Below are 12,593 nucleotides of genomic sequence, written 5' to 3'. Positions count from 1 at the left end.
TTTCCATATGGTTCACCCATGTAATTCACCTCTGCTATTGCAGGGTTTTCAGGATCATAGGCCTCTTCTTCAGAAGGCGCCTCTTGAGTACTGTTGGATGCAGCTTGCATTCCATTCAAACTCTGAGAAATCATATTGACTTGCTGAGTCAATATTTTATTCTAAGCTAATATGGCATTTAGAGTATCAATTTCAAGAACTCCCTTCTTCATAGGCATTCCATTATTCACAGGATTCCTTTCAGAAGTGTACATGAACTGGTTATTAGCAACCATGTCAATGAGTTCTTGAGCTTCTGCAGGCATTTTCTTTAGGTGAATGGATCCACCTGCAGAAGTATCCAATGACATTTTAGCTAATTCAGACAGACCATCATAGAATATATCCAGGATGGTCCATTCTGAAAGCATGTCAGAAGGACACTTTTTGGTCAGTTGCTTGTATCTCTCCCAAGCTTCATAGAGGGATTCACCTTTTTTCTGTCTGAAGGTTTGAACATCCACTATAAGCTTGCTCAGCTTTTGAGGAGGAAAGAACTTGGCTAAGAAAGCCTTGACCAGCTTATCCCAAGACTTCAGGCTATCCTTAGGTTGAGAGTCCAACCATATTCTAGCTTTGTCTCTCACAGCAAAAGGGAAAAGCATGAGCCTGTAGACTTCAGGATCTACTCCATTAGTCTTAACAGTATCACAGATCTGCAAAAATTCAGTTAAGAACTGAAAAGGATCTTCAAATGGAAGTCCATGAAACTTGCAGTTCTGCTGCATCAGAGAAACTAATTGAGGTTTCAGCTCAAAGTTGTTTGCTCCAATGGCAGGGATGGAGATGCTTCTTCCATGTAAATTGGAATTAGGTGCAGTAAAGTCACCAAGCATCCTCCTTGCATTATTATTATTTTCGGCTGCCATCTCCTCTTCCTGTTCGAAAATTTCTGAAAGGTGCTTGCTGGATTGTTGTAATTTAGCTTCTCTTAGTTTCCTCTTCAGAGTCCTTTCAGATTCTGGATCTGCTTCAACAAGAATATTCTTGTCCTTGCTCCTGCTCATATGAAAAAGAGGGAACGAAAAATAATAATAACAGGGATCCTTTTTACCCAAGTATAGAGGTTCCCTTATGTGAGTAGAAGAAAAGAAGAAGAGAAAATCTGAACTCAGAGAGAGAGAGAGAGTTCGGATTTTTTGGTGAGTGAGGAAGAGATGTTAGTAAATAAATAAATAAATAGAAGGAGATGAGAGAGAGAGAGAGAGAGAATTTTCGAAAATTATTTTTGAAAAAGAGTTAGTGATTTTCGAAAATTGTTTTTGAAAAAGGTTAGTAATTTTCAAAAATTAAAATAAAAAATTAAAATAATTAGTTAATTAAAAAGAATTTTTGAAAAAGAGGGAGATATTTTCGAAAATTAGAGAGAGAGAGTTAGTTAGGTAGTTTTGAAAAAGATAAGAAACAAACAAAAGTTAGTTAGTTAGTTAAAACAAATTTGAAAATCAATTTTGAAAAGATAAGAAGATAAGAAGTTAGAAAAGATATTTTGAAATCAAATTTTTGAAGAAGATATGATAAGAAGATATTTTTGAAAAGATATGATTGAAATTAGTTTTTGAAAAAGATTTGATTTTTAAAATCACAATTAATGACTTGATTCACAAGAAATCACAAAATATGATTTTAGAACTTAAAGTTTGAATTTTTCTTAACAAGCAAGTAACAAACTTGAAATTTTTGAATCAAAACATTAATTGATGATGTTATTTTCGAAAAATAGGAGATAAAGATAAGAAAAAGATTTTTTTGAAAAATATTTTAAAATTTTCGAAAATAAATAAGAAAAATGAAAAAGATTTGATTTTTGAAAAAGATTTTGAAAAAGATAAGATTTTTAAATTGAAAATTTGATTTGACTCATAAGAAACAACTAGATTTTAAATTTTTTTGAAAAAGTCAACTCAAATTTTCGAATTTTTATGAGAGAAAAGAGGGAAAGATATTTTTTTGATTTTTGAATTTTTATGATGAGAGAGAAAAACATGAAAATGATGCAATGCATGAAGATTTTGGATCAAAACAATGAATGCATGCAAGAATGCTATGAATGTCAAGATGAACACCAAGAACATATTTTTGAAATTTTTTTTATATATGCAAAGAAAACATGCATGACACCAAACTTAGAAATCTTTAATGCTTAGGTACTAAGAATTCAAGAATGCATATGAAAAACACCATACAACACAAAACAAGAAAACATCAAGATCAAACAAGAAGACTTACCAAGAACAACTTGAAGATCATGAAGAACACTATGAATGCATGAATTTTTCGAAAAATGCAAGATGAACATGCAATTGACACCAAACTTAAAATTTGGCTCAAGACTCAAACAATAAACACAAAATATATTTTTGATTTTTATGATTTTATGATTTTTTTGGATTTTTCGAAAATTATTTGAAAAATGAAAATAAGGATTCCAAAATTTTTAATATGAATTCCAGGAATCTTGTATTCTTATTCTAAAGCTCCAATCTGAGGGTTAGACATGGCTGAATAGCCAGTCAAGCTTTAGAAGATATTGATACTTTCCATGTATAGAGCAACTAAGTGTGTGAGAATCAACAAGCTCTTGTGGTGATAAGTTGAAACCTCAGTCCAAAAGATTAGACATGGCTTACAGCCGGCCAGGATTCAACAAATCATCATGAAACACTAGAATTCATTCTTAAAAATTCTGAAGAACATAATAAAATTTTTGAAAAGAATTTTTTTTTTTATTTTTTTCGAAAACAAATGAGAAAGTTTTGAAAAAATTTTTGAAAAATTTTTGAAAATAAAACAAAAAGAGAATTACCTAATCTGAGCAACAAGATGAATCGTCAGTTGTCCAAACTCGAACAATCCCCGGCAACGGTGCCAAAAACTTGGTGCACGAAATTGTGATCTTAGGCAACGGCATTAAAACTTTGTACGCACGTCTTAATAAATTGTTTTTCATTCACAACTTCGATACAACTAACCAGCAAGTGCACTGGGTCGTCCAAGTAATAAACCTTACGTGAGTAAGGGTCGATCCCACGGAGATTGTCGGCTTGAAGCAAGCTATGGTCACCTTGTAAATCTCAGTCAGGTGGATATCAAATAGTTATGGAGTTTTCGAATATAATTAATAAATAAACAGAAAATAAAGATAGAAATACTTATGTATATCATTGATGAGAATTTCAGATAAGTGTATGAAGATGCGTTCGTCCCTCTGAACTTCTGCTTTCCTGCTGTCTTCATCCAATCAATCTTACTCCTTTCCATGGCTGGCTTTATGTAAGGACATCACCATTGTCAATGGCTACTTTTCATCCTCTCTGGAAAATGGTCCGATGCGCTGTCACTGCATGACTAATCGTCTGGAGGCATCACCGTGGTCAATGGCTGCATCCTATCCTCTTGTAAAAATGGTCCAAATGCTCTGTCACAGCATGGCTAATCATCTGAGGTTCTCGATCATACTGGAATAGGATTCACCCTCCTTTTGCGTCTGTTACTACGCCCAGCACTCGCGAGTTTGAAGTTCGTCACAGTCATTCAATCCCAGAGTCCTACTCGGAATACCACAGACATGGTTTAGACTTTCCAGACTCTCATGAATGCCGCCATCAATCTAGCTTATACCACAAAGATTCTGATTAAGAGATCCAAGAGATACTCATTCAATCTAAGGTAGAACGAAAGTGGTTGTCAGGCACGCGTTCGTGGGAGAATGATGATGATTGTCACGTTCATCACATTCATGTTGAAGTGCGAATGAATATCTTAGAAGCGAAATAAGTTGAATTGAATATAAAACAGTAGTACTTTGCATTAATTCATGAGGAACAGCAGAGCTCCACACCTTAATCTATGGAGTGTAGAAACTCTACCGTTGAAAATACATAAGTGAAAGGTTTAGGCATGGCCGAATGGCCAGCCCCCATGATCTAAGAACCAGACATCCCAAGATGTCTAATACAATAGTAAAAAGCCCTATTTATACTAAACTAGTTACTAGGGTTTACAGAAGTAAGTAATTGTTGCATAAATCCACTTCCGGGGCCCACTTGGTGTGTGCTTGGGCTGAGCTTGAAGTTTCCACGTGGAGAGGTCATTCTTGGAGTTGAACGCCAGTTTGTAACGTATTTCTGGCGTTCAACTCTGGCTTGTAACGTGTTTCTGGCGTTTAACTCCATATGGCGTTCAATGCCCTTTTACGTCATCTAAACTCGGCCAAAGTATGGACTATTATATATTGCTGGAAAGTCCTGGATGTCTACTTTCCAACGCAATTGGAAGCGCACCATTTTGAGTTTTGTAGCTCCAGAAAATCCACTTTGAGTGCAGGGAGGTCAGAATCCAACAGCATCAGCAGTCCTTCTTCAACCTCTGAATCTGATTTTTGCTCAAGTCCCTCAATTTCAGCCAGAAAATACCTGAAATCATAAAAAAACACACAAACTCATAGTAAAGTCCAGAAATGTGAATTTAACATAAAAACTAATGAAAACATCCCTAAAAGAAACTAGATTCTACTAAAAACATACTAAAAACAATGCCAAAAAGCGTATAAATTATCCGCTCATCAGTAACCCTCAGAACAGTTATCAAGCTCTTCTTCCTTGAAGCATTTCTTCTTAGATCTTCTCCTAGGTGCATTGTTCATGAAACACAATTCATCAAGAGCCACATATAAGTTACTTAGTATCTTCCCTTTTTGCGCCACGCGGCGTCTCCATTCCATTTTCCAATAGTATGAGCTTCTCATCCCAGACACAACATAGTCCTTTTCTGACTGTTAACAAAAACAACATAACATCATTATATTATTCTGTCTTCTATATCAAAATTGAAGGCTGAAATCAATGCTTACAGTCTTCTCTTTGATTTTATCAGTGATTTCACGAATATCTCGATTCATTTTCTCCACCGTGAGCTCTTGTTTCTTGATTTGAGATATTGAATCATGCTCTGATGATGGCCAAAGCTTCACAAAATAGAACTGATGAACTAGTTTTGGGACTTCATCATCCTCTTGTGAAATTTCTGATGATGGATTTGATGATGATGACATGGTTTGCTTCAATTCCTTGCCCCCAAAATGTTAAAATTTGATCCTTATATAGTATATGCTAAGAAAAATTTAAACAGGACAATATGCAGAACAATTTTATGGGAAATTCTCACTCTAATAATTAAGGTGATTGGAAAATTAATCGAGAGGCATATAGTTCTTATTTTTATGGATACAATAATTATGCAAAAGCTGAAGGGTAGTAACGGTAATTCAATAGCAAATTAATTAAGTAGTCTCATATGATGTGGTCAAGTTCTTGCACCCCACGCCAAGAAAGTCAACAGCTAATCTCCATTCTTTAATAGTACTCAGTCAGCTAGAGCTATATTTTGAAGATGATCATGTGAATCGAACTATATATATTTGTAGATGAAAATAATAAATAAAAACAAGAGATTTATTCATTCCGAGTTTCTTTATTCCATTCTTACTCTTCTATTACATTGCCAATATATAGAAACATCTTACAAATTCTTTAAAGTCAGAAAAAAATGATATGACCGTTACAAATATCAAGTTATTCTCAGCATTATGAATCATAACTCAGCAGAATGCATCATAGTTCGGCGTTATGTTATGAATCGGCGTTACGTTATTAATCGGCGTTACAGTTGCTAATCGGCAATCAACGTCATTAATCGGAAAATTATGTTATAATTCAGCTTAACAGACTGCTTTCCAAGAAGTGAAACGTCCAACTTAACATTATTGCTCTTTAATACAGACAATAAAGCAGAAGCATAACCGACTAGTACATTTCCACCTACAAAAGATATGATCTCCTATCCAAAAGACATATTGAATTCTCAATACTGACTTAAGCTTCGGAGTGCCTTTGCAGGTACACTCCCCCCTGTTTCTTGCTCAAAGCTTTACGCGATTGGAAATCCTCTTGGAGTAAAGCTCGGATTACCACAAAGCTCAAAGGTCGGCACCGAAGATAACAACTCGGTGTCGATTCCCAGAGACCGAGCTTTCTCTCCAGGTATCCATACAAGAACAATTGGCGCCCACCGTGGGGCTGAGAATATAATCCCTTCCATATATCATCGGCCTCGAGGTTCTCATTTGAAGTCATGGCTGAACAACTTCCACCCACACCATCCGAACTCCTCCAGATGGTGACCGAGTTGCGGCAAGCCAACCAGCGCATGGTCAAAGAGAACCAAAGAATGGCAAATCAAATTGCCAACTTGAATAACACCCGGATCGAAAACTACAACGATCGATAAGAACCGACAGAAGAAACCGAGCATCAATCAGGACCAACACACGTCTCTGACACTGCTCGGCATGAGGAAGACCAACCCGAGCATGATGAGGAAGCTCGGCCAGAAATGAGAATGACCACCTGGAAAGCTCCCCTGGGCCCTTTACGGCCGAAGTGAAGAACTTCGTGCTGCCTAGGAGATTCACTTTGCCGACCACTCTGACTCCCTATGACGGGTTGGGTGATTCGAAGAAATACATCAAAAAATTCACCTCCATAATGATAGTAAATGGTACATCTGATAAAGTTTTATATTGTTGCTTTCCATCTTACTTCGACGGTCCTGCACTTGATTGGTTTTGTTCTTTGCCTGCAGGTTCTATTTCTTACTTTCGAGACCTATCAAAGCCCTTTGAGGAGCACTTTGCTGGATCAGCCATTTACCTACACGACTCCGATTACCTGAATACAATCAGGCAAGGCCAGCAAGAAAGCCTCAGGGATTACATGACGTGCTTCACAAAGATAGCCATGAATATACCCGACCTCCACCTCGAGGTGGAACTGCACGCAATAAAAAGCGGACTGCGACCAGGAAAATTCCAGGAAACTATTGCTATAGCCAAACCTAAGACTATGGCTGAGTTCCGTGAAAAGAATAAAGGACAGATCGACATCGAGAAACTCCGACAAGCTTGGAAAACAGAAAAGCCTCACTACAGAGATGACGACAAAATGCGAGACAACAAGAAGAATTTCAAACCAACTCCACGATATGAGTCCTACACTAAATTCAACACCAAGCGCGACGACATCATCAAGGAGATCTTGAATTCAAAATTAATCAAGCCACCAAGAAAAGCCAGCAGTTACCCAGATTCAAAAGGCGCGGACCGATCAAAATATTGCTCTTTCCACTGGAAGCACAGCCACACTACCGACGACTGTGTCATCGCCAAAGACCTACTGGAGTGACTAGCTCGGCAAGGTCACCTGGACAAATACATTGACGGCCACATACAACGGTGAGCACCCCCTTCTGGAGACCAGAGCTCGGCCACACAGCATGGCCGAGATAAAGACTGACCGAACAACAACCATCCCGAACAACCAACACGTATAATTAACTGTATTTTCGGAGGTTTTGTAGGGGGAGGAGCCACAAGCTCGGCAAGAAAGAGATCTTACCGAGCTATGCTTTCCATCAACGCTGATCAAACTCAACAGCAGACACTACCACACTCCCCGCAGATAACATTCCATACAGCCGATCATAACAACAGTATAGCAAATCTCAATGACCCGGTCGTAATCTCCTTGCAACTCGGAGATCTCCTAGTAAAAAAGGTGTTGCTGGACCCTGGGAGCAGTGCCGATGTCCTATTTTACTCCACATTCCAGAAGATGAAATTGAGCAGCAACATCCTCCAACCTTCTACTGGAGACCTGGTAGGTTTCTTAGGTGAGCGAGTCCCGGTTATGGGCTCTGTGTGGTTACAAACCACACTCGGTGAGTTTCCCTCGTCAAAAACTTCAGATATTCAATACTTGGTGGTTGACTGTTTTAGTCCTTAGAATTTAATACTTGGCCGACCTTTCTTAAATAAGTTCGGTGCTATAGTATCTACAATTTATCTTTGTGTTAATTTTTCTTTGCAGGATAACACAATTGCAACCATTCACAGTGATGCCCGAGAAGCCAGGGAATGTTACAACAACAGTCTCAAAAGACCTAACCGAAACACAGAAGCCCACGTTCACAACATCGGCAGCATGAACAACCTGCCAATCCTGACTGACCTTGATCCCAGAGCGGGAACACTTGAAAGACCAACCCCAACAGAAGACCTGCATAAAATCTATTTTACAGAAAGCACGGACAAATTCACATACATCGGCTCAACATTATCCTCAGAAGAAAAATCGTCATTCCGAGCATTCTTATAGCAAAATGCCGACCTGTTTGCTTGGACCCCAGCTGATATGCCAGGCATCGATCCATCCATCATATCACACAAGTTGGCATTAGATCCATCTGTCTGACCCGTAGCACAAAAAAAGAGAAATCTCGGCCATGACCGAAAACAAGCTTCCCTAGAAGAAACCCAGAAGCTTATCAACGCGGGCTTCATCCGATAAATCAGATTCACAACATGGCTGGCAAATATCGTCATGGTGAAAAAACATAATGAATGCAGGTGCAACATATCAACGTCTAATGGACAAAGTATTCACCAAACAGATAGGCAGAAACATTGAGGTCTACGTGGACGATATGGTTGCCAAGACTAAGATCGGCAACAATCACCTTGATGACCTCGCAGAAATCTTCGGACAGCTAAGAAAATATAACATGCGGTTAAATCCCGAAAAGTGCGCATTTGGGGTTCAGAGCGGTAAATTCCTCGGCTTCATGCTCACTAGCCGAGGTATTGAGGCAAACCCAGAAAAATACCGAGCTATTTTAGACATGAGAAGTCCACAAACCATCAAGGAAGTCTAGCGGTTAACAGGGAGACTTGCTGCACTCTCTAGATTCTTACCTTGCCTAGCTTCTAAATCTTTATGTTTTTTCCAAACTTTAAAAAAGAAAAAAGCTTTCCAATGGACTGATGATTGTGAACAAGCATTCACAACCATCAAAGAAACTCTTTCAAAACCACCAATTTTACAAACCCCCTTACAAGGGGAACCATTATTCTTATATTTATCTGTCACTAACTGGGCTATAAGCTCCGCTCTTGTTGCAGAAAGAGAAAAGAAACAGTTCCCGATCTATTTTACTAGCAAAACATTACAGAATGCCGAGCTTTGATATCCGAGCATTGAGAAACTTGCCCTAGCCCTTGTCTTCTCAGCCAGGAGACTCCGACCATATTTTCAGAGCCATGAAATCCATGTTCGGATAGATCATCCTTTGCGGCAAGTCCTTCAGAAACCTGAGCTGGCTGGCCGACTAGTAAATTGGTCGGTGGAGCTATCAGAATTTGATATCAAGTACGAAGGCCGAGCATCCATCAAATCCCAGTTTTTGGCCGACTTTATCGCTGAATTCTCGGTACTAAGTACAACTGAAGACTACATCGAATGGTCTTTATACGTCGATGGGTCCTCGAACCCACAAGGGTGTGGAGCAGGTATCATTCTTGATGATAGCCACGGCAACGTCATCGAACATTCCCTCAATTTTTCATTTAAAGCAAGCAACAATCAAAGTGAGTATGAAGCGCTAATTGTTGGCCTTAGACTCGCTGCTGACCTAAACATTACCGAACTTAAGGTATATTGTGACTCCTTACTTATCGTCCAGCAGGTAAACAACTTATACCAAGTAAAGGACCCTTTGCTTTCTAAATACTTGGATATCGTACGAAATTTACTTTCAAAATTTTCTAAACACGAAATACAGCACATACCAAGGGAAAGTAATGGCCGAGCTGACATTCTGTCTAAACTCGCCAGCACTCAACCAAATGGGTCATCACTTTATCAATCAACACTGCTCAAGCCAAGCATTGAACTAACACAAATCTTAAGTGTAACACAGGAAGCAGATTGGAGATCTCCATACATAGAGTATCTCCAGACAGGGATCTTGCCAGGCGACGTCGAAAATGCTCGACACTTCCGCCGACAAGCCTCCTTTTTTACAATTTATAATAATTGCCTATATAGACGAGGATTCTCTCATCCATTACTTAAATGTCTTTGCAGAATAGAAGCTGAGCTTGCACTTGCCGAGGTGCATGAAGGGATTTGTGGTACACACCTCGGAGCCCGAAGTCTGTCTTCCAAAATCCTCAGAGTTGGATTATATTGGCCGACAATATGACAAGATTGTCAAGCAAAAGTTAAAAGCTGTAACAACTGCCAGAAACACAGTCTGATCACACACCTCTCGGCCGAACTCCTACACTGTTCCGAGGTAAGTTGGCCGTTCAACCAATGGGGCATAGATATACTCGGCCCTTTCCCCACAGCAGCAGGGCAGGTAAAATTCCTGGTTGTAGCAATTGACTATTTTTCCAAAAGGATAGAGGCAAAGCCCCTAGCCAAAATCACATCACAACAAACGATTTCTTTTGTTTGGAAATATATTATTTGTCGATTCAGCATTCCTCGGCATATTATCACAGATAATGGTCGCTAGTTTGCCGATCAAAAGTTTACATCCTTTTTATAGGAACTAAAAATCAAACAATATTTCTCCTCGGTCGAGCACCCACAAACAAATGGCTTAGCAGAGGCTGCAAATAAAGTAATACTACATGCTCTAAGAAAGAAACTGGATGATGCAAAAGGCCTCTGGGCCGGGCTTATCCCAGAGATCATTTGGGAATACAACACAACAATTCACTCAACCACAAAGGAAACACCCTTCCGGTTAGTCTACTGTTCAGACGCAATGATACTAGTGGAGATCTCCCAATCCTCACTGCGAATTGAATTGGCCGACCAAACTATAAAAGAAATAGCTCGCCAATCCGAACTTGACCTCATAGAAGAACTCAGATCGTCCACAGCAGTCAAACATTTGGCCATGCAATAGCACATAGCCCGAAGATATAACCAAAGACTTCACCCAAGGTCTTTTCGTGTAAACGACCTTGTGCTCAGGAAAACCGAGGCAGCTAGAAGACCATCAACCCATGGCAAACTAGCAGCTAATTGGGAAGGCCCTTACCGAATCACAGAAGTCATCGGCAATGGAGCTTACCGATTACAAACCTTAGAGGGTAAAGATCTTCCTAACACTTGGAACGTATCTTCTTTAAAGTTATATTACAGTTAATACCAGGGACAGGCCAGTACTCTTTTTCCTACTACCAAGATTTTTTCCACAAGGGTTTTGCTTGGAGAGGTTTTAATGAGGCTAGCCTACCTGGGCCTTTGAAATCAAAGGTTCTCCAATAAATAAATCTCTTATTTTATCAAAATCATTATTCTCCCCATTTCACACTTCTTCTTCATTTTTAACTTACACATCATGCCGACCTACATCCGACCATTCGGATACTATCAAACAAACAATTAACTGATCATATTCCAAAACAGATCATTTGGAATCTATCAATCCGATAACCGATCCTAATCGGAACTTGATAACTCGGATACAATCCATCAATCCGATAGCCGACCTTAAAACGGAAATTCAATCATACAAATATCCGATCTAAATCGAAATCCGATCATTCAATCAAAAAAATATCCGATCTTGATCGTAAGCCGATCATACAGAATTTATCAATCATACAAACATCCGATCTAAAATCGGAAGCCGATCATACAGAATTTATCAATCATACAAACATCCGATCTAAAATCGGAAGCCGATCATTCAGAATTTATCAAACAAATGACCGATCTAACTCGGAACCCAGTCATTCAGAATTCATCAATCAATCCATCAAATATCTGATCTTAGTCAAAATCTGAATACTATGATACTATCATTTCAATAAAATAGCCGATTATAATCCGAACCCGACTATTCTGCAAATATCAACCAAAACAAATAGCTGATCTCAATAACAGATTGCCGAACAGATCCTCGGAAACCGACTTAATCAAAATTGTTGCCGATCACTAAAACAGAATACATTTATTATCATGCCTATTAATCGGCATCCCAAACTCGGCCTACCCAGCCTTTCTATGATATTTCTTAATCAAATTAATGGTATTTCACCGTTACAACAATTTTACCTAAATATTTGACTCAAAGCCACAGTCACAAACACCAAACTCATCATACAAAATTATATTATAATCATAACATGCGCAACAGCATGTAAACAGAAAACATCCAAGTGTGTTTTTCCAAAAACAATAGCAAAATATAAGTTACAAGCACAAAAGCCCAACACAAGAGCAACATAGTTTTCAAACAAAAAACAAAATAGAACCAAACCAAATTCCTATCAAATATTTTAAGCCTCCCCCTCAACATCATCATCATCTTCCACCATGGCCCCATCTTGAACAATCTTCCCCGGATCCATCTGAGACAAATCAACATCAGGAGCGAGAAACTTAGCTTGCTGACAAGCTCGCTCAAAACCCTCCACGAATGAATCAAGGATCTCAGTTCCCCTCTGCTTTTCAACCTCTTTCAACTTTGCTGTAACTTCAATCACTTTAGCACTCATGCTCGAAAGATCGGCCTCTTTCTTCTTAACATCTTCAACCTCTTTCGAATAATTTTCCCTAATTTCCTTCAGCTCCTTCTCTATTTCTGATAACTTGGTCTCCAATTTAGCAAGTTTCTTACCTTTTAACTCCAGCTCC

At 38.8% G+C, this 12,593-nt stretch overlaps 1 non-coding gene across 1 annotated transcript; it reads left to right on the top strand.

Moving 5' to 3' along the window:
* The first annotated feature begins 404 nt into the window (after nt 1-404).
* LOC112774528 (small nucleolar RNA R71) lies at nt 405-512 on the top strand. Its single transcript, XR_003189013.1, has one exon. It is a non-coding gene; the product is annotated as a small nucleolar RNA R71 (small nucleolar RNA).
* The last annotated feature ends 12,081 nt before the right edge of the window (nt 513-12,593 follow it).

Source organism: Arachis hypogaea, chromosome 18, assembly GCF_003086295.3.
Source record: "Arachis hypogaea cultivar Tifrunner chromosome 18, arahy.Tifrunner.gnm2.J5K5, whole genome shotgun sequence".
NCBI classification, from domain to species: Eukaryota; Viridiplantae; Streptophyta; class Magnoliopsida; order Fabales; family Fabaceae; genus Arachis; species Arachis hypogaea.
The sequence above is the reverse complement of the archived record's forward strand: the minus strand, read 5'-3'. Positions and strand labels throughout refer to the sequence as shown.